We start from the raw sequence: 25,948 nt of genomic DNA on the forward strand, positions 1-25,948 counted from the left end.
TCAACTTTTCTTAATCTTTTGGGTTATTCAAATGCTGATTGGGCAAGCTCCAACTTGTCCATGCGATCCACCAGTGGCAATTGCTTCTTTATCAATGGCTGTTTGGTATCTTGGGCTAGCAAGAAACAACATTGTATTGCAGTTTCTACTACAGAGTCTGAATATGTAGCTGCATCTTTAGCAGCTCATGAATTGGTTTGGCTTCGACAATTGCTTGCTGATATTGGTCATTCTCCTTCCTCAAGCACTCCTCTTAGATGTGACAACCAAAGTGCTATTAGTCTAGCCAAGGACTACGTGCAACATAGCAAGTCCAAGCATATTGCAGTTCATTATCTATGTTTGACATGAAGTAAGGAAAGGAGCAATAATGGTAGAACATGGTCCAACTGATCAAATGATTGCAGACATTCTCACCAAAGGACTTCATGAAGCTCGGTTTACACTTTTGTGATCAGAACTTGGAGTTGCAGCGGCCTCTCTTTTTGGAGATTAGCACATCTCACGTCATGTCAATTTTGTCTAGACTTGTACATAGCCTATAGACTTTAGGACACTTCACACATTACTTCACATCATGCACGTTTATTCTTTGTACTTTGTATATAGAAGCACATTGCACTGGACTTTAAGGTGGCATTGTACATTTATATGTAGGAGCTCAGGTTTTTCCCTTGTCCTCCCAAGGGTTTTTTTACTCGCAACTGGAGACCTTTATTTGAGTTGGGGTGTTGGAGCTATATATAGCTAGCCCTAACTCACTTTAGGTCTTTCCTATATATATGTGACTTGTGACTAATATGATTCATTCTTGTGGAGCGTATGTGGTGTCTCTTGTCTCGTCTCTCTCCCTCTCTCACAACAGTGTTAGGGGTGTGTTGATTTACCTCTTGCTTCGTGATAATCATATTGGAGGATACGTTGTGGCATCTAATGTGAATGTGAATGTTACCGTTGAGCTTTTCTTGGATTATGTAACAAGATATCTAGATTCTGGATGCTAGGTAAGTGATATTTCAACTACAAGGAGATTGCTAGTCCTGACAGTTGAGTGAATGTGTTGTAGGCTGTCTAGGTTTTGGTGCATTAAGTGCTCACTTGTATCAGCCACCATCAGCGTCAGTGGTTTAGAAGCAAGCCACCTAGTGAAGACAGCCATTAGGCACATCCATGCAAGCAGCTTCAGCTACAAAGCATCCTCTCTAATAGTTGCATCGTCATAATGCTTACAAAGCATAGCAAAGAGCATGGGCTCTTGTGATTATAAAGCTGAATTGTTACAGTGTGTGCAACATAGAAAATTGGTTGTTGTAGCTATAAAAGTTACATTGACACACTGCCTGCAAAGTGGAGCTACTACTAGAAGTGGAAGCAACATCAACAACATAACAATGTAGTATCTTAGCACATCATTTACAATAACGCAGCATTCAAACACCCATCAACAAGCCCCCCTGAGGCTAACGAGTTGAATCAAACCATAAAAATCAAAGTTACAATAAAGACTGAACATCACTCCAACAACTAGAAATTGATGTGAGTGCTAGGCTTTCAATCTTGATATTCAGGGGGAAGAGAGTACAATCAAGACTCAACCAAGGCGTTTCTACAGCACTCGATAGACGGTGTCTTTGTTTAACAAGCTCATGTCATGTTAAGATATGGCCGTAATAGACAACTCTTGATTTCTACCACATAAAGGACATCAAAGAACTTTTAGTATAAACATTTCTAGAAAGGAAAGAAATGGTACTTGAACCTAGGGTTGGGCATTTAGTGTCGTCGACTACTATCAAGATAGAGTCCCCCACAAGCTTGAGGAAGGTATACTAGTCCTTTTGATTGGTCATATGTCGGGATGCTCCACTAACGAACCCTTGGATGTAGAGGAATGTTCTACTTTTGCACAAATATCTTCTATTGATTGCCACAAATAGCTTCAATCTTCTTCAAAAAGTGCCATTCTTCTCATCTACTTCCTTTAATCTACACGATTTGACCTCATGACTAAGCTTGTCCTAGTAGAAATAGTTTGCCTTAGATTTCTTCTTTTTAAAAGTATTAGGGTTACTCGAGCCTTTCCCCTTGTCAAGTTCTTTGCATTTGCATAGAATGTAGCATCCCTTTGACTTTGAAATGCATATCCTCCTCCACCAACATTGTGTCCAACTCCTCAAAATTAAGAGGCGGGTTGTTGCACACATGAATATTATAAATTGCATGATGAAATAAGGCTGCCAAACTGGTCTATATATAGCACCCACGGTTTGCATGGACGTAGGTTAGCCAAGTCAACCAGCCCATGACTTGGACCTAAAATGACCAACCAACCATATCATCTTCATGGGACTATATTAGACTATGACATAGTCTCATTATGAAATGGATCTAGACCAAATATCAAAGAAATCAACACATAAAGTTCAAATATATCAAACACATGAGAAATCCATGTGATTATGATGAAAAGAGAAGAAATCCACATTCACATGTAGTAAAGAAGGTATGTGCAGAAGGCCTAAGTTATTTAACCTCTCACCATGAGGATGGCTATCAAGCTTGCCATGAGCCCTAGACCATAAAAGGCCATCTCCATGAAAGGAGTCAAGAATACATGTAAGTGTCCAAGATATGACTGATCAAAATATCCCTACAATGAACCCAAAGCCCTATTTATAGTAGCCTTGCCCATGGCCCATTATTTACATATTTTGTACCTTAGTTTTGCTTCATTACAAACCATCCCTTCCAAAATATTTTGTCCTTAAAATCATAAAAGATATCTAGAATTAAACATATCCTCAAATGAAATCAATGGGAAGTGGTAAAGATCCCAAATATGCTCTCCAAATGTAAAGAAGTCCATGAAACTTCATCTTCAATGCATATGTGTGGAACTCTTGTGGCAGCCCTTGTTTGTACATGAAATCATTTGAAAGATTCTTTATGATGAAAACTCCATGAAATAGGCCTCAAATGATGCATACACTTGAGCAAAACATGTCCCGCATCTTATTCTTCCATTATGATAACCATTGAAGCTTGTTGGAGTAGAGCATCGACCCCAACAATGGACCTCACCAAAACTGTCTTGAAATTATAGCATGCCTATAATCCCCAGTATTGTCCATTTTCTCCATTAAAATCATGCCACTTGGTCAAGCAAGACCTTATTCCACTATGATATATTGTTTCATATACTCCAAAGATTTCCAAGTAGCCTCATCCATGAGCAATGTGAAACTAGACCCTCCAATTATGAAAGAAGTGCTCTTGAAGCATAGTGGACTATTATGGTAGACCACCATATCAATGTTTAGTGGGGCCCAAGGGAGTGAAGTGACACTAGTGGGGCTACTAGATAAAAAGGGTGATGTGATTGGGGTTACTTGGGGGAGAAGCCTAAAGTATATCAATAAATACCCCTACTTTAGGTCCTAAATCTAGTGGATAGAATGTGCACTCCCCCCTCCCATTGGTTCAAACTTGATTAAAATGTTATTAAAATTAATCCTTAAGGGCCCTTTTGGTAGTCAATTTTTCCTCTATGGGAGTAGATTGCTCAAACTCACTTGTCGGAATCACTAGGTATCTGTTTGACAACTCCCTATAAAAAACATACACGATAGAGAGGGAGGTGATCTTGCTTGGATACAACTGGATAAAGGGCTTTGGGTTGTCTTCATGCTCTCATATGGAAAACACAGTAACACAATAATAGAAACATTAGGATCACAAAAGAGAGGAGATTATAACTCCTAATCTTTCAGTACCAAATATTGACCTGCACATGGGAAGGAGACCATGTGGTCATTGTTTTTGCAGGCACCAAAGAACACTGATATAACAGAGCAATCCATTGCAAACACAAGCTCTGAATGTACACTTAGAGAAGCTAGAAATGTGATTGGCTCAAAACATTTAGAGAGATCGAATGTAAAATGAAGAAAAAGAAGAATCTCAAAATAAATAATAGAACGTAAAAAATAAAACAAATAATGTGTATTAATACCCTTAATTAAAAAAACTTCTCAAACATTGATACCATTGACAATGACCTAATAGATTAAAATTTTGTATGTATCATTAGAAAATAGAAAGGTTGTTGAATATTTAAAAATTAATAAAGAATATTCAACATTAACTCAAATATTTTCTCTATTTAATGAAGAATATTCTACATTTATATAGAAAAACAAGATAAAGGGAGAGATACAACAAGATAAAGGTCTAGGAGGATAAAGCCATAAAATATTAGCACTTAGAATTGCCAATCAAATAATAAAAGAATGTAAGAAACCATGAGAAATCAATGGAGAGATAATCAAGGACTAGCGCCTACTTTAATGCGAGAATCAAGGAGAGAATTATGGAAAGGTGGATATGATTTTGGAGGCGGATTCCCAACCCCATCACTGATGTAATCAACCATGTATTTGCACCTATATAAGAGGCAAGATCTAATGGAAGAATAGCTCACGTTTTCTATTTCATTATCCTATTCATCTATTGATTACTCGATTTAATCACTCAATGTTGTGCATTCTTAAGCTTAATCCACTATGTTGATGCTTGTCTACGATCCACCATGAAATTCAACATGTTATTAGATCTTGTTACTCATTTTGTCTTCCGGCTATTGCATACTAGACCTACTCATTAGTGCTTGCTTCTGTCTCCTCCGATCTACTAAAGAATGCTTACAAGGCCACGTGCCAACCACAATCACATATGCCAACCCCAATCGATGCCGCTCCACTGATGACCTCTTGTAGTACGCTCTACCCACATTTTTTGCTACGCAGCAACACTTCACAACACACTAATTAGATACATCAGTTACATTAGCACTATATTGTAGTCACGCAAAGGCCATGTGCCCTATTCGTCTCTGCTAGAGCACCCACAACAAGTGCTATGGAACATCTTTAAATCATGTAGCCAACTCCACACGCCACCTTGTTATGTTAGCTCCATGTGCCACTTTGTCTTGCGATTGGTGCATTGCTTCAGTTGGCATCAGAGATCAAGCATTTCAACATCAACTTACAATCCGAATATGGAATCAGCCAACAAACCTACTGCTCATAGTCATATGACCTGTTGTTGATAGTAGACGACCTATTGTTGACTAACAATGTGTTGCTAACGATCCACAACCTCATAGCCAACAACTTGTTGTTGCTGCTGCTGACATCTGCTTTCTGGGCCAGGTTTACTTTTTTGGTCGGGTTTACTTTTTGTGCTAGGTTTACTTGTGGAAGGGTTTAATTTTGTCTGAATCATTTGATTTCTCTGAATCAACTCTGATGTAGTTTGAACACGGAGTCAAATGTTAAAGTTAACTATCTAAGTTAGTAGACCAAGAGACAGATTTTGGTGTCAGCTATCTAAGTCAGTGCCTAAGATAAATTTTGGAATTAGCTATCCAAGTCAGCTATTTGGAGTTGGCTGCCTGAATTAGCTATCTAAATCACATATTTGAGTCAGCTATCTCAATCAATTATCTGAATTAGTTGTCTGAGTCAGCTGTGGGAATGAGATTTTGTTCCACATTTATTCTCATGCATATCTTATGCTAGGAGGACTCCTTACTTAAATCATTTGGGATTAGTCTTTGCATTAATCATTTATTTTCTTGAAAAGGGACTAGACATTGTCTCTCTGAGGTAAGACCTTCCCTAATGGCCACCAAGATAGATGAATTTAAAGGGACAAACGTTTGTGGTAAGCCTCTTCAACTGAGATTGTTACACCAAGAAGAGGTTATCTACAAACTGGGTGGAGGAGACGATGAAGAAGAACCTGTTCATGTTGTGGCCTCTCATGAGGCCAATTTTGTTGACTATGATTCGGCTCTCAAAGTGCTCATATGATTCCTAGCTCATATATGCCAATTGTATCCTCTCATTTTATAAATCAATAGACCACAATTGGAGTGAGATCTGAGGAGTTTACTACCAATGCAGCTAGAGTAAATTTCAGGTTGGGGTCATAGGTGTCGTCTGTTGAGAGTGGGCAGGCCATGAAGATTCCCATGGAGTACCACCAAGGTTGTGGGTCATCAATTTGAGGGAGGAATTGTTGGATAAATTGATGAGTACATGGGAGGAGGGATAATATATGAAGCATAGCATGGGAATGGGTGCTAAGGTCTAGGAGGATAAAGCCACAAAACACTAGCACACAAAAATACTAGTCAATAGTAAAAGAATGTAAGAAGCCATGAGCAATCACTGGAGAGATAATTAAGGAGTGATTTGAGCCTACTTTAATAAGAGAATCAAGGAGAGAATTATGAGAAGGTGGACATGATTTTGGAGGAAGATTTCGGACCTCATCAAATGATGTAATCAAACATGTATTTGCGCCTATATAAGAGGAAAGATTAATGTAAGAATATCTTGCATTTTATATCATTATAGTGTTCATTTGCTGAGTACTATGCTTATTGCTAATCACTCAATATTGTGCATGCTTAGGATGAAAGAATGTGCACAAGCGGAAGAAAATAAACATGATAAAGAGAAATATTGCAAGCAAGAATTAGAGCTTTATTAGCTTGAGGTTACAGAGAACAAGAGCCAGTAAATAGGGCAATGAATGATGATTAAATGAATAAAAGAGAACAACTCTTATATACTTGTGCATGAAGTAGTCGATTGTAGCATGTGCCAGAGAACTAAGCTGGATCCAAAAGCTGAAAAATGTGTGTTTATTTGGTATTCCCTCGAGCAAAAGGGATACAGGTGTTATAACCTTGCTACACGTGAGTTGAGGGTAAGCAGGGATGTTGTTTTTGATGAGATGAGCAGCTGGTATGCTGCTGAAAAAGAAGCTGTTGTTGGGGCTGATGTGAGTGGAAATGTGGTTGCACAGAATGCAATTCAGCAATCACAGTCTTTGAGTGGACCAGGAGAGTCCTCATCTAGTGGTTCAGTTGATAGACCATGGAGTGGCAAGCTGCATCATAATACCAATCTTGTAAATGTGATTAGTACATCACATAAAGGCAAAGATAAAGTGATTGAGCCCCTTAGTATGCGTGACATTTCTGCAGGGAATTCTCATGTTGATGGAGGATCTAGTGGCTCAAAGATGAGCCTTGATGAGGATCTTGGGATACCAACTATGAGAACACCTAGTGTAAAGAAGGCTATGGAAGCCATGAATGCAAAGCTGCGAAAATTTGAGAGAGTGAAGAATCCTGTGCAGAGGTTTACCTTTGATGGTTATGTGGCACATCACTATACACACATGGCAAAAGTTGTATAGGTTGTAGAGCCCACATGCATTGATGAGGCTCTTGGAAATGTGTGTTGGGAGAAAGCTATGGATGAGGAGATGAATGTACTATATGGAAATGAGACTTGGGATTTAGTGCAATTTCCTGAAGGCAAGAAAGCCATTGGATGCAAGTGGGTGTATGAAGTAAAACATAACAGTGATGGAAGCATAAGCAGGTACAAGGCTAGATTGGTAGCCAAAGGATATGTGCAGACATATGGCATTGATTATGAGGAAACTTTCAGCCCAGTTGCCAAGATGGCAACACTGAGAGTTGTGATAGCAGTGGCTACGTCAAAGCAATGGTCTTTACATCAGATGGATGTAAAGAATGCATTGTTGCATGGGGATTTGCAGGAAGAGGTGTATATGTTGCAACCACCTGGTTATGAGGATGTGAGTCACCCCGACCATGTGTGCAGGTTGAAGAAAGCCTTCTATGGCTTAAAACAAGCACCAAGAGCATGGTCTGACATGATTTCTGAATATCTTGTCACTATTGGCTTTCATGTAGCCAATGCAGATTTCTCGCTATATGTGAGACACAGTGATAGAGGGGTTGTGCTTGTTGTCATCTATGTAGATGACCTCATCATTTACGGGGGACCATGATGCAGAGATCTTTGATGTAAATATCTTGCTTAGACAGAAGTTTGAGATGAAGGATCTGGGGGAGCTCAGATATTTCTTGGGCATTGAAGTGATTAGGTCACCACATGGCATTGGATTACTACAGAGACAATATGGCTTTGGACATGTTGTCCAAGTATGGTATGATAGGCTGTAAGCCTATCTCAGTGCCATTGGATGAGAATGGCAAGTTGAGTGCAGATTCAGGAGAGATTTTGGAGGATCCTACTATGTATAGGCACATAGTAGGAAGCTTGATCTACATGACGATCACCAGGCCAGATTTGAGCTATGCTGTTGGGTTGGTGAGTCAGTTTATGCAGGTTCCTCGGAAGCCGTATTTGGATGCATTGAGACGCATACTGAGGTATGTGAGGTCTACTTTGCATTGTGGATTATTTTATGAAATTGGGATAGAGATATGTGTACATGGGTACACATATCTCTGTGTACCCATGTACATGTGTACATGGGTACACAGATGCTGATTGGTGGACTGGTAGTATCTCATATAGAAGATCTACTAGTGGCTTCATGTTTTCTTTATGGGGAGTGCTACTATGACTTGGAGCAGCAAGAAGCAGTCTACGGTTGCTCTATCCAGTACAGAGGCCGAGTATAAAGGTGCCGCTATGGCAGCATGTGAGGTAGCTTGGTTGAGAAAGCTACTTGCAGATTTGGGTCTATTAGTGGATAGACAAGTTGTCATTTTCTGTGACAACATTAGCAGTATATAGTTGGCCAGGAACCCAGTTTTTCATGCTCGCACAAAGCATATAGAGGTCCACTACCAGAGAAGGTTTTGGCAGGAGACGTTGACCTTGTTTATGTCAGCACATAGGATTAGGTTGCTGACATCTTCACCAAAGCATTGGGTACAGAGAAGCTTCGCAGATTCAGGGCTTCGCTTGGTGTATATGAGATGGAGTTGAGCTCGAGGGGGAGTGTTGAGATATCGAGCTCATCTAGTGAGGCGATAGACACTGATGATCTGCCTGGGGGATAGGCCCCACACTTACACCACTGGCATGGTTGGTGAGATCATGGGTGATATGCGGCCAGTGGGATGACAAGCTGTTTGACAGTCATTCTAGATACTGGCATAGTTATAGCTCCAGCTCATTTAGTTGGGTTCACACTATAGAGAACCCTAGTATGTATTTGGTTGAGTACCTTTTCATAGTGTGTACTCTTATCTTTGTATATGGTGTGTTGAGTGTTGTGTGAAGAAGAAGAAGATTTTCACAGCCTCTCACCTTGTGTGTTCTCTTTTAGGGTTTTGTGAGTATGTGTGTGCTTGTAAGAGCTCAAGCTCTCTTCTCCCCTGGACATATGCCTCCCCTGGATCTTTTCACATATGCCTCATCAAGCATCCAAAAAGAGTACAGATTGGAAGGCTTGCATCTCTTCATCGTCGTAAACCTGTAAAATGCGAGCTCCTTCACTTCCATTTTTTTTCATTCTTCGAAACAGCTCTGCTCTTTACTTTGCCTCCATTTCATGCTTTGGTGATCTGGAGGTGGCCAAGAAGGCTCCAAAGATCTAATGGCTTCCCTTCCTAGGGTTTCATGAAAATGAGGAAGAGGAGAGATAATGTGCAAAAAATTCAAAAATCCTCACATAAAGTGGTGCTCATCTTAATCCTCTCATCAAGCTCTATCAAAGCCCCAAGAAGTTGAATCAAAAAGGTGTGCAAGATTTAGGAGCAATGGTGATGGAAAGATTGAGGAAGAATTACAAATTCATAATCATCATTAGCATAGTGATTAATAGGTGATTAATTTAAATTTTTCTTTATTTTTGTCTACCCGTCCCAAAATTTGGTGTCCAAGGCTCCAAAATTTGGTCCAAATTGAATAAATCTCTCCAGCAGCACCCCAAGAATCACAGAGCTTTTGCAGCTCTTAGCACTAGACAGTTTAGAAAAGAAGTAAAGAATTGCGGGCCACACTACTGTAATAAGCGTGAGAAGGAGTTGTGGGCTATTTTTATTCTAAAAAAGTTTAAAGTTTTTACCATTTTCCTTAGGGTTTCTACCATTTTCCTTAGGGTTTCTACCTTTCACATCTCTTCCCACACTATTCTTTTAGCCCTAGCTTCACACTATGTTCTCATTTACACTTGGACCATTTTCATATTGGGTGGGATTCATTGTCCCCATTTGTTCATTATCCACCTACACTTCCTTGGACCGTATGTTCTTCCACACATTTTCGCTTGCTATATGTGTTTGAAGGGAACTCACACACATTTTTCAGCTTTTCATATGCTATGTGTGTGGGACGTTGGAGATTATTCACATGCATAGCCTTGATGGTGAGTTTATTCACGCATGATGGTTTGGGCATGTCACACATTATTCGGGGTTTGTTCACATGCATTGAGCTTTGTCGAGGTGATTTGTGTGCTGTGTGTCCGATTTGATGCATTTTGGATGTTCACAGGTACACTTTCAGCCGTTGAGTGTATTTTTGGCATTCACACGTGCATCTTGACCCGTGTTTATTGTATTTTGGGTGTTTGCTCACGTGCAGGTGACCATTTGAGCATATTGGTAGTTTTCCAGATGCGATGTGGCATTCTTGAGCACATTTGGGAGTGTTTTCACACGTTCGGACATTGGAGGGATGACATGGGGATCCCCACCTATGATTGTCGTGCTACACACCATCATTGTCGTTGACATCACTATGTCTCCATCCCAAAGACTGATCGTGCAGCATCTACTCATACCCTATTACTCTAGCTTTATGCCCGTCATCTTGATTTTCCATCTCATGTGAGGAGATGCATATCATTTATCGAGTTCATACATACATTTGGCACATCGCGACTTCTACCTCTAGATCCTTTTTCACCGACATCATGTTATGATGACACATCATATTCATGTCACTTATGGATGTTTGAGCTTGAGATGTTGTTGCCTGATATTGATGCCTCTCCTGTGGCTAGGCAACAATATATCAAGCTCAAACGTGAATAAGTGACATGAATATGATGTGTCATCATAGCATGATATTGATGAAGAATGATCTAGAGGTTGAAGCCGCGATGTGCCAGATGTATGTACAAACTTGGCAAATGATATGCATCTCCTCACATGAAATGGAAAATCTAGATGACGGGCATAAAGCCAGAGCACCAAGAAGACATGAATGTCTACAGAGTTAATATGATCAAAAAGGATACAATGTCCATGAGCCCTATGCCTAATATAGCCTAAGGCCCCCAAAAGTACACATGTAAATGTCTCTAAGGACAAGTTCCTAGGCCCCATTCCTCATGTGCACGTGCACCAAAATCTACTTCAGTACAAAATGCAAGAGACTAGGGTTGGCCAGTCAAAGCATGGAGTGACAACATGGGTGTGGGTCACCATCCTCAAATCACATATGGGAGAAGTTCACCATGAAAGCTTGGGCATGAGTACCAAGAAGACATGAATGTCTATAAAGTGAATATGATAAAAAAGGGTACAATGTCCATGAGCCCTATGCCTAATATAGCCTAAGGTCCCCAAGCGTAAACATGTAAATGTACCGAAGCCCGAGTGCCTAGGCCCCATTCCTCATGTGCATGTGCACCAAAATCTACTTCATTACAAAATGCAAGAGACTAGGGTTGGCCACTCAAACCATGGAGTGACAACATGGATGTGGGTCACCCTCCTCACATCTCATATAGGAGACTAGGGTTGGCCACTCAAACCATGGAGTGACAACATGGATGTGGGTCACCCTCCTCACATCTCATATAGGAGAAGTTCACCATGAAAGCTTGGGCATGAGCGCCAAGAAGACATAAATGTCTGTAGAGTGAATGTGATAAAAATGGGTATAATGTCCATGAGCCCTATTCCTAATATATCCCAAGGCTCCCAAAAATACTCATGTAAATGTCCCTAAGCCCAAGTGCCTAGGCCCGATTCCTCATGTGCATGTGCACCAAAATCTACTTCATTACAAACCATCCCCTCTTACAATGATTTCATCCTCAAAATCGAAGGGTGGTCATGTCCAAAGAAAAGACATATACAAGTGGCTATGTACAAAAGCTTTTAAAAAAATCACATCCATGACTGAATGTAGCAGAGGACCCATACATGAATCATATGACCCCCTGGGTCAAATGGAAAGGATAGAGGGCTCCCGTCGGTCGATGAGGCTATCTATGCAACCTCCTGGATCAAAAAGAAATCTGAGCATTGCAAAATCCAAGGCAATGGTCCCATGATAATCTAATGCAAGTGGAGAGGACAAGGAACCAGTGTCGATGAAGAAGCTAGTCGAGTATCCTCCAGGATCAGAGGGATATGTATGGTATACACCCCGACTCGTTGAAGCAAAAATAGTAGTAGATCCTGGATCAAAAGGAAAGCTCGACACCAAAGAGATAGTAGCTCCAAGGTTGAAAGGAAAACTCATAAGCACATCCTTACGACCACACTATGAATCTGGTATGAAAGGTATCTACCAAAGAGGCTTGAAACTCCTGGCCTGAATGTCAAATGGTCCTTGCACAAAAGAATCATCATGTAGGACAACACTAGAATATGTCATAGATGCATCTCAAGGTCGAGCCACATATCCAAAATTTATTCTCTTCAAATGGCAAATGTCTTGGCTGCAAAGAACATAGGCTCATGTCGACATCCGTAGTAGGAGACAAAAGAACATATCTCAAGGTCGGCCTCATGTAGAGTAAAATATGAACTCATGACACCATCACATGTAGCACCATTCCAAAAGTTGAAGGCATGATCCACCATATCAATGTATGTATGAGTATGATCCGACCCATGCTCAATATCTCCATGTGCAAGACACTCTATATATTTGTGTCCCTCTAAAATAAAAGCTGGATCATCATCACCTAGCACTAACAAAGTGTCTACACAAGAGAGATAAGTGGTATCATTCATCAACTCACTATCAATGGAATCTCCAGGGCCACTAAGGTCATCCCCACAAAAGTATAGACAAACTCTATAAAATGTGTCCCTATATATGACCTAAATCCAGTGATAGTTCAATCTCCAATAACACTAGATCTAAGAAAATACCTAGATCAAATGTAAAGCTCTCGAGGTCAACATCATAGGATATGCTAAAAATATGATCGATATGCATACTCTTATGATGTCTCACCTCTATGAACTCATCACTACTCTCATGGACTATCCCTGACTACTCAATCACAACACCTCGATCCACCCGAATGCTGCCACACCCGAATGCTGCCACCACGAATGCTATGAAAACTAGGAGTAGTGGTCGTATCTAAAATCTCTCCACATGTAACAAGTCTAGAGGATTAGTCGAACATATATAATACTAGAACCTTGGGTCTATGCTCATCGTGGTCTATGATGTGCTCAACGACATGTGAATTGTCAGTCCCATGTGTAACTATGGATGTATGACTAGCCAAATGATCATAACGCATCAAAGGCCCATCAAGATCATGGAATGCATCACTATGGTCATCTAATGTATCCCTATGATCACTAATAATAGAGATAGGTAGCTCTATGTTGCTCATAATGCTCTATGACACATATGCACATGATGATGGTGTATGTGTTAGTGATAGTGAGAATGATGTGTGTGAGTTAGATCATGTGGACATGATCTCAAGAGGGTAGAGATTACAATGAGCACATTGAGCATTACGAGCATCATAGAGCTACCAAACTTTATTCTTGGTGATCATAGGGATACATTAGATGCCCAAAGTGATGCGTTCCATGATCTTGATGGGAATTTGACTAGTCATGATCATTTGGCTAGTCAGAGATCCCTAGTTACACATGGGATTGACACTTCACATGTCGTTTTGAGAACATCATAGACCATGAGGAGCATAGACTCGAGGTTCTAGTATTAGATGTGTTGGGCTACTTCTCTAGATTTGTTACATGTAGAGATATTTGGGATACGACCATGTTGCGTGATGAGTGGACGAGTGAAGATCAATGCAAGGATGCAACAAAAAGATACTTAGGGCTCTTGTAAAGAGTTCCAAGTTGTAGATGAGTGTGGGAGTGGGCTTAAGAGTAATCCCACATGGGAACTTTTGGGAGTTTGAGTTTTTGTATAAAAAGTGGCTCATTTGAGAGCTTATGGACACATTGGGCAAACTCATGTTTGAGCTCTCTTGAGACTAGCTCCCCCTCTTTTCCCATAGAGGTGCAAGCTCTTTTCTCTCCCCATCTACATTGTTGTAAGTTCTATTTTTTGTTAATTCAATGCAATGAGTTGATGTTTGTCTCTCTTCTCATGTCAATTCTCTAGTCTGCATGTTTCTTGTTGGTAGCTTCAAGGTTTGTGTGCATGCTAAGGAAATGAGTGTTTGAGAATGAAGAATGCTTTGATCTTGTGTATGCAATAGCTTAGCTTTCTTCTTGTTTGGATGCATGGATGAGTGGGATGATGAGTGAGTGAGCAATAGCAAGATTGAGCTTGTGTGTGTGTTAAGTCTATGTCAATGGTAGTAGTATTCCTAGCATTCTCTCCATCAAATGGATAAGCTTTTGTGCACCGGTACGGGTTGAATCCCTAGCTCCGAAAGGGATGCAAATCCCATTGGATTGAGCTACATGTGGATCATACTACTCTTGCTACAAGTGAGAGAGTTTTCCGTCTCTCCAGCCTCTCATCGGCGATCACCCAATCCCTTATCCTTAACATATGGTGCCGACAAGCCCGGCCCATGACTCAGAATATTTAAATTAATGACGTAAAACATAGTACGTCTCAATGTCCGTCATAGGTTAACACTCTTCTTTCTCTGAAGTGTGATGTAATGTTTATGTAAATTTAAGGAATTTGGTGCAAGGAACAAAATATGGGTGTGTTATAGTCTGCATGGTTTTGCCGGTATTCGTCTCGCGAATTGAATCCAACACCACTTTTCGGTGTTTTTTTTAACCTATCATCTCTATTTTGGTTAAAGAAAATGTTTTTAGAAAGGATTTATATCTTTATTATTTTTGTACATGATAATATAGTAATTCTTTTGTTGGCTATATTTTTTGGGCTATTCCTCCAGGTGATTTTTGTGCAAGAAAGAGACAGAGAGATTTTGGGATTTTCAGCCGGCCATCCTTAAACAGGTAACACCGGACGAAGAATGAGATTTATGGCCTTTTGGACCCATGTGGTACTAGCACCCATGGAGGATGGATTCAAAAAGAGGAATACCCGGGATAAGATAGCTGCAACCTCTAGTGTGGAGGTTGGGTGGATAGGCATCCACCGAGAAAGCCTAGATTGGCTAGATCTTTGTGGTGGTAATTCTCTCTCTAATTTTGAGTACTTGTATTTGCCGATTATTATGTGATTTTGTATTGTCATACACTTAGAAAAAAAATGATTATGGTTTATTGAAAATCTCTTCTTTCTCTAAATTTTGATGTGATTTTCATGTAAATTTGAGAAATTTTGTGCATATATCAGAGAATAGAATATGGGTACATTACAGTCTGCACAGTTTGGCCAGTATTCGTGAACCGAATCGGACACCACTTTCTAGTGTTTTTTAAAGAAAAAAAAACGTATCATCTATATTTCGGTTAGAGATCACGTTTTTAGAAAGGATTTCTATCTTTATTGTTTTCGTGCATGATAATCTACTAATTCTCCTGGGCTAATTTTTTGGGCTATTCTTCCAAAGCCTTGAGGTGATTTCTTTTGCAAGAAAAAGAGACAAAGAGAGAGATTTTGAGAGTCATGCCGGCCATCCTTAGACAGGGAACATCTGACAGAGAATGAGATTTTTACGTAGAGGACAAGATTCAGAAAGAGGTATACCCGATAGCCGCGATGTCCAGTGTGGAGGTTGGGTGGATGGGCATGAAAAACCTAGATTTGCTAGATCTTCTTGTTTGTTATTCTCTCTCTAATTTTGTAGTATTTGTATTGGTGATTATTAGATTGTGAGACTTAGAAAAAAAAAGATTATGGTTTATTGAAAATATCTTCTTTCTCTGAAGTGTAATGTGATTTTTTTGTAAATTTGAGGAATTCTGTGTATATATCATGGAACAAAATTTGGGTACATTACAATTTGCACGATTTGGCTGGTTTTTGTCTCGTGAAACAAATCTGACACCACTTTCCAGTGTTTTTTTAAACATATCATCCTATTTTAGTTAACGATAACGTTTTTGGAAAGGATTTCTATCTTTATTGTTTTTGTGCATGGTAATCTAGTAACTCTCGTGGGCTATATTTTTTGAGCTATTCTTCCAGAGCCTTGAGGTGATTTATGTGCAAGAAAGAGAGAAAGAGAGGGAGATTTTGGGATTCGGGCACGAAACATTGGATAGAGTACAAAATTTATGCCCTCTCGGAGCCATGTGGTAGCACCGAGAGAGGACAAGATTCATAAAGATGAATACCCGGGATAGTCGCGACCTCTAACATCCTGTTGAGATTCAAGCTCGATGTCAGTGTGAGCCAGCTATGCTATGTGCTGGCAGATTAGGTAGGAACATGTGTGAGACATAAATGACCGCGTGTCCAGCTGGTCATAGTGTGTGTGGACATTACATTAGGTTTACTTTGTAGTGTGGACATAACACTATGTTGTGTTCTCCTTTGTGTGTGTGAGAGAGATGGTGACTATGGCTTCTCTCCTTCTTTATGGTTGATGATTATGGATTAGGGTTTGCTTCTCTTGTGTGTGTTACATCCTGCTTCTGTTTTTTATCATGGTATCAGAGCCAAGAGCTCATTAGCTGTGTTGAGTGAGTGAGAGAAGAGGGAAGAAGAAGAAAAAGCTGTGAAGGAAGCCATTGAAGCTGTGGAGCAAAAGAAAGCTGTGGAGCACACACCGGCATCAAATCTGAGAGCTAAGGACCATTGGTGAGTGTAGCAAGACCCCCTCTGCGGATTGCAGGTATCAAAGAGCAAGCTCAGTGAAGATTGAAGTGCATAGAGCAAGTGAAAAATTCTGGTTTTTTCTCAAAGCTTCCATGGAAAGCTTGAAGTGAATGTATACTCTTGGCAAATGTATACACAAAGGCACATGTATTCGGGCTTGCAAATGTATTAACAAAGTGGACACAAACAACATACAGGATCTTGAAGCAGATTGATGCATACAGATTTGAGCAAAATCAAGTGAAAGTGAGTTTATGCAAAAATTTCTGGTTTTTCACAAAAACAGAAAACATACCCCCCGTGGAGGATCAATTGCAGGAGCTAGAGGCAAAATTGAGCTAAACCCTTCATACCCAAGGTAGATTAGGTCATTGCTAAGAGGCCTATCTATTCAATTTTGATTTCCCCTCTCTCTACAGCCCACAACAGCAGGCGGCGCTTTTCTATGCAGATTTCTGAAGAGTTTGATAAGATTACATCCTAATTCACTCATTTGGACACCAAATTGAATGCTTTAAAGCTTGGAGAGTTTAGCAAATACATTGCTAAGGCCTTGTGATGCTTGGTTGCAGCTCATTTCATGTATTTGGAGCTCATTGAAGTGATTTATCAGAGGTGTGCAGGTTTGCAGAAATTCTGTCCAGAAACAGAGCATTTTTAATCAAGGCATTAATCTTTGCCTATATCAAATTGGCCGAATTCCTCTGGTACAAGTAGAGTCCTATGAGTTGCTAAACTTTTGAATCAAAAATTTTTGGATTTGGAGAAGATTTGAAGGAGATAGAGCAATTTTAGTGAGAGGTGGTACCTGACAGGTGCAGAAAAATTCAAACCAGAGGTTACAAAACTTGGTGGTTCTCATTCCCCTTGAAGAATTGGATCAAACCCTTCTAGGATATGTTGGAGAAATGTGTTGGGAAGCTAATGCAAGTTGAATCATTGCATTTGGACAAGATTTGAAGGATTTAGAGCATAATCTTGACTGGTTACTGGCGAGAATTTACTGGCGAGAAAAAAACCAGAAAATTTTTTGTGAAGGAGTTTCATTTGATTTCAACTTTAATCGAGTGTACATTGTTGGTGAACCATTGTGGGATGTTAATGCACACAATTTGCAAGCATTTGATGTGATTTGAAGAGATTTGGAGCATTACAGGTACTTCGTACATTGTGATCGAAAGGGTACATCTACTCTATTTTTTTGCAACAATGGGAGATGGTCCGATACAGATTGTTGGAGAGAAGCTTGATCGCACTAACTTTCAAGTATGGAAGTTTCGAATGAAGAGTTTTTTGAAAGGCAAAGGGTTGTGGAGTCTTGTCTCGGAGGAAGACCCGGAGCCATACCTACCTCCTCAACCAAATAATGCTCAGTTACTGGCTCACAAGCAATGGGTAGAGCGGTCCTCGAAGGTGTTGCATTATTTTTCAATATGTGTAACAGATGCCTTGCTTATTCACATCCAAGATGCAGATACACCAAAAGAAGCATGGGGTATCTTGTGCAGAATGTATGAGACAGACACTGGTGCCAGGAAGATACAACTAAAGCAACAGATTCACAGTGTAACACGAAGGAATAGGAGCATACATGAGTATGTTCAGGAAATCAAGGGTTATGCTGATTCCTTGTCATCGATCCATGCCCCAATGGATGATGATGATTTGGTTGCACTCACGTTGCGTGGTTTAGGCAAAGAATACAAATCTTTTGACACTTCCATCTCAGTAAGGTTGGGAGGAATGCCAGACTTTAATGAGCTTGTGTCATTGCTCATTGTGGAAGAATTGAAGCTTGGCCTTGGTGGTATGAGTGTTACAGGTGGTGCATCCTCGTCAAGCAATGATGAACATGCAAGAAATCAAGCTTTTTACTCATCTAGAGGCTTTCGAGGCAGGGGGAGATTCGCATCACGTGGACGTGGTGGTAATGGTCGTGGATGGCAGGATAGGCCTCCACAGCAGAATTTTCAGCCTTCATATGGTGCTCGAGGTGGTCGTGGTTATGCACCTCAGCGAGGCAGAGGTAACCCCCGTGGACGAGGACGTTGGCAAGGCCAACAAAATTCTATGCAAGATGTGGAATGCCATTATTGTGGCAAATATGGTCATATGGTGAGAGATTGCTTTCGCAAACAGAATGATTTGAGAGGGGGAAGAGCACAACGTGGTGGTCATTATGGTGGAAACTATGCACAACATGGTGGCAACTATGCATCAAGTAGCAATGATGGAACTGCAAATCATTTGTTTGCCATGAAGCATGTTGTGGGTTCTATGACAACAAATGCTGAGAATGATGATACATGGTACATGGACTCAGGAGCATCAAACCATATGACATGCCATGGTGAATGGTTTGAGCACATGAAGCCAATGGATGTCAAAGGCTATGTGGAAACAGGTGATGATACCCAGCATGTCATTACACATGTTGGAAGTGTACCATTAGTCATGCATAATGGTCAGACAAAGTCTATGTCAGATGTGCTGTATGTGCCTTCGATCACTAAAAGCTTGGCCTCAGTTGGTCAAATGGTAGAACAGGGATTACAGGTTAGATTCAATGAGCATGGATGCTTCGTTGAAGACTTTAAACATGGATGTAGAGTGATTGCTAAAGGCAAGAAAGAAGGAAGACTGTTTAAGCTGGATGCTGGAATTCCTGAGCTAAAATCAGCCATGTTCTCAAAGAGCAGGAATGTGGTACAGGATATTGATATGTGGCACAAGAGGATTGGCCATGTAAATATACAGAGATTAAAGAACATGCAAACAAGAGGCATAGTCAATGGATTGCCTAGGTTCAAATATGATGGACATATGCATGTTTGTGAAGCCTGTCAGTTTGGGAAGCAGGCAAGATTGAGATTTCCTAGAGAAGGAAATATGAGTAACAGGCCACTTGAGATCGTACATAGTGATGTATGGGGTCCTGCACAAAACCCATCTATCAAAGGCAGTTTATACTATGTTACATTCATTGATGACTTTAGCAGGATGACATGGATATACTTTCTCAGGGAGAAGAGTGAAGTATTGGAAAAATTCATGGATTTCAAAGCTTTTGCAGAAAAGCAGTATGGCTGTTGGATTAAATGTCTGAGGACAGATGGAGGTGGTGAATACACCTCAAAGGCCTTTGAGCATTTCTTGAGGAAGCATGGAATAAGGAGACAATTGACATGCAGGTATACACCTCAGCAGAATGGTGTGGCTGAGAGGAAGAATAGAGTTATATGTGAAGTGGCAAGGGCGATGCTTAATGAAAAGAGCATGCCAGATTACTATTGGGCAGAAGCATGTGCTACTGCAGTTTATATATTGAACAAAACACCTACAGCAGCCATTCATGGAAGCACGCCAGAGATGTGGCTCACAGGTTATAGGCCAGACATTGGACATCTTAAAGTCTTTGGATGTGTAGCTTATGTTCATGTGCCTGATGAAAGAAGACGGAAATTGGATCCTAAGGCAGAGAAATGTGTATTTGTTGGATATGCACAGGATCGCAAAGCTTACAAATGCTATAACCCTCAAACTAGACAAGTAGTCATCTCACGAGATGTTGTATTCGATGAGCTTGCTAGTTGGTATAAAGCCAAAGATGAGGGAGTCATTGACACACTTGAGGCGAATGTGCCTGTGAACTTGCCATCACAAGCAAGTTCTAGTTCTACTACTATGTCTGGGCCAGCAGCAGAAGCTGAGAGTAGTAGCAGTGTACGTCCATGGTCAGGACGTCTGAGACATGAGAGTGTGAGCACTGGGAGTAGTGCTATGGATAAAGGCAAGAAGAAAGTCGAGGGAATTGGGATCACAGGTTATGAGTCCTCTAGCTCAGAGAGTTTGGATGAGGAGCTAGGGATACCTGTTGTACGCACACCTGGTGTTAGGCAGGACAGATATGTGCCACCACATGCTCGTGTTACAGGTGTACAGAGTGACCCGCATGCATTGCGGAGATCTCAGAGAGTCAGATATCCAGTGGAAAGATTGACATACAGAGATTTTGCTATGCACTATGCATACATGACATCTATGGTGAAGCATGTGGAACCTACATGCTATACAGAGGCTGTTGGAGAGCATGTATGGGAAAAAGCAATGGATGTGGAAATGGACGCATTGGTCCATAATGATACATGGGATTTGGTTGCCCTACCAAAGGACAAGAATGTTATTGGATGTAAATGGGTCTACAAAGTGAAGTGCAAATCTGATGGTTCTATTGAAAGACATAAAGCAAGATTGGTAGCAAAGGGTTATGCACAGACCCATGGATTGGATTATGATGAGACGTTTAGCCCAGTGGCTAAGATGGGCACAGTGAGAGCAGTCATTGCTATGGCTGCAGCTAATGGCTGGGAAATGCATCAGATGGATGTTAAGAATGCATTTCTGAATGGAGATTTACAAGAGGAAGTATACATGGCACAGCCAGAAGGGTATGTACACCCTAGATATCCCACTCACGTATGCAGGTTGAAAAAGGCATTGTATGGTCTAAAGCAAGCACCTCGTGCTTGGAGTGATAAGATGAGCAGATATCTTATCTCACTTGGTTTTCAGACTTCTACAGCAGATTCTTCACTGTATGTGAAGAAGACACAGCATGGGATTGTTTTACTAGTCATCTATGTGGATGACTTGATTATTACAGGTGATCATAGTGCAGATGTGATGCATGTCAAGAAAGCTTTGAGTGGGCAATTTGACATGAAAGATCTTGGTGAGTTGAGATACTTCCTTGGCATTGAAGTGGTGAAAGATCATGGAGGTACTTGGTTAGTACAGCGCCAATATGCCTTGGATATGTTGGCAAAGTATGGCATGACAGGGTGTAAGCCTATGAGTACACCATTGGAGCAAAATGTGAAATTGCGGGCTGATTATGGCGAGGAATTGGATGATCCTTCTATGTACAGGAAGATGGTTGGTAGTCTCATATACATGACTATCACACGCCCAGATTTGAGTTATGCAGTGGGGCTAGTGAGCCAGTTTATGCAGAGCCCCAGGAAACCACATTTGGATGCAGTGAGACGCATCATGAGATATGTGAAAACCACAGCACATTATGGTTTATTCTATGAGAGTGGTAAAAGCTTGGACATACATGGCTACACAGATGCTGATTGGGCAGGTAGCGCATATGACAGGAGGTCTACTAGTGGATATGCTTTTACACTTGGCAGTGCTGTGGTGAGTTGGAGTAGCAAAAAGCAACCTACAGTTGCCTTATCCAGTACAGAGGCTGAGTACAGAGGTGCAGCCATTGCTACTTGTGAGGCTATATGGTTAAAGAGTCTCTTGGCAGATTTATGTGAGCCTCTTGATGGCAAAGTTGTCATACATTGTGACAACATGAGCAGTATGCAGTTGGCAAAGAATCCAGTATTTCATGCGAGGACCAAACACATAGAGGTCCATTATCACTTTGTCAGAGAAAAGGTGCTGGATGGTACAGTTGATCGTCACTATGTGAAGACTGATGAGCAGGTGGCTGATATCTTCACGAAGCCACTTAGCAGGGAGAAGTTTGAGTACTTCCGGACTATGTTGGGAGTACATGGGATGAGCTTGAGGGGGAGTGTTGAGAGTGTTGATATCCCAAGCTCATCTACATCTTCATCGGCAGTACATCATGAGCTTGAGAGGGGCTGTTGAGATTCAAGCTCGATGTCAGTGTGAGCCAGCTATGCTATGTGCTGGCAGATTAGGTAGGAACATGTGTGAGACATAAATGACCGCGTGTCCAGCTGGTCATAGTGTGTGTGGACATTACATTAGGTTTACTTTGTAGTGTGGACATAACACTATGTTGTGTTCTCCTTTGTGTGTGTGAGAGAGATGGTGACTATGGCTTCTCTCCTTCTTTATGGTTGATGATTATGGATTAGGGTTTGCTTCTCTTGTGTGTGTTACATCCTGCTTCTGTTTTTTATCACATCCATGGAGGTTGGGTGGATGGCGGGCATCGGAGAAAAGCCTAGATTGGCTAGATATTTTTGTTTGTGATTCTCTCTTTGATTTTTAGTATTTGTATTGGCAATTATTATGTGATTTTGGATTGTTAGACTTAGAAAAAAAAAACTTATGGTTTATTCAAAATCTATTCTTTCTCTCAAGTGTGATGTGAGTTTTTTGTAAATTTGAGAACAACATTTATTTCCTATGTCAGAGCCAGTGGTAGAACCCAGAGGGGACGAGATTCAAAAAGAGGCATACTCGGGATAGCCATGACGTATAGCGTGGAGGTTGGGTGGACGAGCATCAGAGAAAAGCCTAGGTTGGCTAGATCTTTTTGTTGGTGATTCTCTCTCTGAGCTTTCACTATTTGTATTGGCAATTATTATGTGATTTTGCATTGTAAGACTAACAAATGATTATAGTTTATTGAAAATCTCTTCTTTCTCTGAGTGTGATGTATTTTTTCTCTAAATTTGAGGAATTTTGTGCATATATCATGGAACAAAATATAGGTACGTTAGAGTCCGCGCGCACGGTTCTGGTATGTGTATGGGAAAAGAATCCAACACCACTTTTCGATGGTTTTTTTAATATATCATCTCTATTTTGGTTAAAGAAAATTTCTTTAGAAAGGATTTCTTGGGCATGCCCGGGATAGCCACGACGTCCCCACCCAGCATGGAGGTTGGGTGGATGAGCGTTGTAGAAAAGTCTAGATTGGCTAGATCTTTTGGTTTGTTATTCTCTCTCTGATTTTGAGTATTTGTATTCGTGATAATTATGTGATTTTGGATTGTCAAATTGTGAAAAAAAAACGATTGGGAAAGAGTTGTCCTCTAGTTTGCGATATGAGGACATCTCGCATTTTTTTAAGTGGGGTAGGATGTAAGATTCCTCCCTCTAGTTTTTGAGGTGTGTGGGTGTAAGAACCTCCCCTTCTGATCTTATAACTATTCCCCTCTCTGAAATAAAAGAAAGATCTTGTTTTACCCTGGTGGAGAGAGAAAATGTCTAGAGGGAGGTAATTTAAAATTGAGATATTTTTTGATATAAAAATCCTCCTAGTGTCAAAAATGGTTTCCCTTAAAACAGAAATTCAAAAAGAACTTTGCAATGTGCAATTGGAATTAATTGAAAATAGGTATAAAGGACCTTAGCCTAAGGGTCTAAATTTTAAAATAAAATAGATTATGGTCCAATTAACGTTCCTATGGGCCAATAGGATCAATCCAAGTGTAGGGAGGAGATAAATTTAAGAATAAAAGAAAAACCCCCCAAAAATGAGTAAATGCTCACATAAGATGAAGAGTGGACTAAGGACCAAAGAAAAGAATTAAAAAACTAAATTTTTGACACCTCAGTGTGGGGATATCCCCTCATGAATTAGACACCTTTTTCTCATCATTACCCCCAATTCTTAATCAATAAAATGAGATATTTTCATCTCTCCTCTCTCCTATTTCAAAAGTAGATCTAAAAAGTAAGCTGAACTGACCCAAAAATGGTCAAAAATTGACCAAACTGATCTGGAAAATTCTAGACTGAGTTTTCTTGGTTAGAGACTCACGTTTTACTATAAATAGAAGCCTCCCCCTTTTAAAATATTAATGATGTTTATGCACTGTTACTCTACTCCTGTCCTGAGCCATCTACATTGAATTTTTCAATAATTCAATTGTTTTTGGCCTAATCCTCTCCAAAGTGAATTGGTGGCCACTATTGCTTCAAACAATAGTAGAACCTTCAATCCTGCAAGCAAAAGGAGAGCTTACAAGCTCCATGTAAGCTAATTATCTTATTTTGTTTACAAATTTTAATGAAAAATCTATGGTTTTTTTTATTTTTATGAATTGCAAATGATTGAATTAAATTGCAAATGATTGCAAATGATTGCAAATGATTGAATTAAATTCAAATGCTATGCCTTTGATGAAAAGGCCACCCCCTTCTCTTCTTTAAATTCCAACCTTTCTTAATCCTAGAAGATTAACTAAGTGATTAATTAAACTCTTCTTATTGTTTACTCTCATGAATTTAGAAAATTGTATAGATTAGAGTTCTATAATTCTAAATTGAGTTAATTAAGTTAATTATAGAAAGATAAAAATGAGAAATGGTCAGCCATACAAAGGAGGTTTTGGCAAAATTTTCTAGAATTTTGTGAAAAAGAAAGTTTATTTTTATGTTATTCCAAAAGAGTAATTCCCACCAATTTTTGCATCTAAAAGAAATATTTTAATTACTCCATGTACATATTCACCTATGAATATGAATGGATATTCATTATTAAATTTGATTTCTATGCATAGAAAGATGCATAATGGAATTTTTTTAATTACAAAAGTGTTATTCTTATTAAATTTGATTCTATGCATAGAAAGATGCATAAAGGAATTTTTTTATTACAAAAGTGTTATTCTTATTAAATTTTATTCTATGCATAGAAAGATGCATAAAGGAATTTTTTTTATTACAAAAGTGTTATTCTTATTAAATTTGACTTTTATGCATAGAAAGATGCATAAAGGAATTTTTTATTGATAAAGGCGTTATTCTTACAAAAATTAATTTTTATGTATAAAGAAATTCTTTTTATTCTAAAATTCCTATTCCTATTAAATTTAATTTTATGCATAAATAGATGCATAAAGAAATTTTATATCAAAATTAGAATTCTCTTAAATTCTATGTTTAAAATTCTATGAGTATTTGATAAATGAATAATTAAATACTCTAAGAGAGAAATTTCTATCGTTTTATATTCACACGGATTGTAAAAAGAAAATTCAAGAAATCTATCTAGATTGAAATATTCAGATAAATGATTAATTTATTCCTAATTAAAATTTATAGCTAATTTAGAAATCCATTAAGTAAATATTTAAAGAAAGAAATTATATAAAATAGTAACTGAATTATCAAACCTTTTCGAGAAAGATAGTTCAGGAAAAATCTTACCCGACTCAAACCTTGAATCAGATTATGACCAAGACCAAACTCTTTCGTGAGTTTCGAGAAAACAAGGAGTGACCAGTTTAGAAAAATACACTCAAAACTCCCACCAAATTTGAAACTAAGTTTGAGACCCTTCGAATTGATCTGTGGATCAAGGTTTTAAAATTCGAGGAATTCTAGTATGAAATTCAAAATTCCGATCAAGAAGTTTTGGG

This window comes from Cibotium barometz, chromosome 35 (assembly GCF_041138505.1).
Source record: "Cibotium barometz isolate CiBa-2024 chromosome 35, ASM4113850v1, whole genome shotgun sequence".
NCBI classification, from domain to species: domain Eukaryota; kingdom Viridiplantae; phylum Streptophyta; class Polypodiopsida; order Cyatheales; family Cibotiaceae; genus Cibotium; species Cibotium barometz.